General features: G+C 38.2%; 1 protein-coding gene across 4 annotated transcripts in view; it reads left to right on the top strand.

The window, feature by feature from the left end:
- Positions 1 to 1,047, top strand: part of srek1 (splicing regulatory glutamine/lysine-rich protein 1) — a 12,830-nt gene that overhangs the window by 8,998 nt on the left and 2,785 nt on the right. The gene's annotated exons all lie outside the window — the stretch shown is intronic.

The following is a 1,047-nucleotide window of genomic DNA, read 5'->3' as shown; positions in this document are numbered from 1 at the left end:
TGTTTACAGGCTTGTGGTGATGAACAATGTGGTATTGGTGCCAAAAAAAAATCTGTTTGGTACTCCCAATTTGTTTTGTTTTGTCATGGTTCTTGTCTGCAATAAATATTACACTTTGTGAAAAAATAATCGTGGCAGAGAATCGTGATATCAATAGTCTAGTCTTTCAGTGAAATTCAGTTACAGTACAAATTTTATTTTATTTATGTTTTTTATTATTTCTTATCTAGACCATAGTGTCTTTGTCTTGTTGGTTTTGTGATTCTTGAGCGTGTTTCGGCTGCTTTTACAGTGCAATTTCCATTTGGGATGGATAAAGTATCGTTTTTTGTCCCAGGTCTATTACTAATAAATGAATCAAGATACCTTAAGAAAGAAGCTTAAAAGTACACTCCCGGTTTGGGGTCACTTAGAAATTTCTATTGCACTCCATTATAGACAGAATATCAGCTGAAATCAATTGCATTGTTTTTTTTTGTTTTTTTTTACCAGAGCAGCAGTTAACATTACATTATGTGCTTACATAATTGCAAAAGGGTTCTCCAATGTTTTCTCATTTAGTTTTTTAAAATGATATCAGATTAGTAAACAGGATGAGCCTTTGGAGCATTGGATGAATGGTTGTTAATAATGGGAAATGTAGATATTGCATTAAAGATCAGCCCCCCTCTCAGATCAGCTGGTATTTTGTCTAAAATTGAGTGGAATGGAAATTTGTAAGTGACCCCATACATTTTGACCTGTAGTGTAGTCCGGAAGATGGGGAAAGAATTAGACCATTCCCACAAGTCCTCACAAAAATACTAGTTAGACAGATACAAGACCAGTGGTCGCCTGCCAATTGGAAGGTTGGTGGTTCAATCCCCGGTCCTGAAGTCCCATGTCGAAGTGTCCTTGGGCAAGTCTAACCCCAAGTTGCCCCCGATGCTGCGCGTCGGAGTGTGAATGTGTGTGAGTGTTTATCTTTAGCAGGTGGCACCTTGTACGCCTGGCAGCCTCGGCCACAGTGTATGAATGTGTGTGAATGGTGAATGTTTCCTGTATGAT

Source organism: Etheostoma spectabile, chromosome 16, assembly GCF_008692095.1.
Source record: "Etheostoma spectabile isolate EspeVRDwgs_2016 chromosome 16, UIUC_Espe_1.0, whole genome shotgun sequence".
Classification (NCBI taxonomy): Eukaryota; Metazoa; Chordata; class Actinopteri; order Perciformes; family Percidae; genus Etheostoma; species Etheostoma spectabile.
This window is presented reverse-complemented; position numbering and strand designations above follow the sequence as displayed.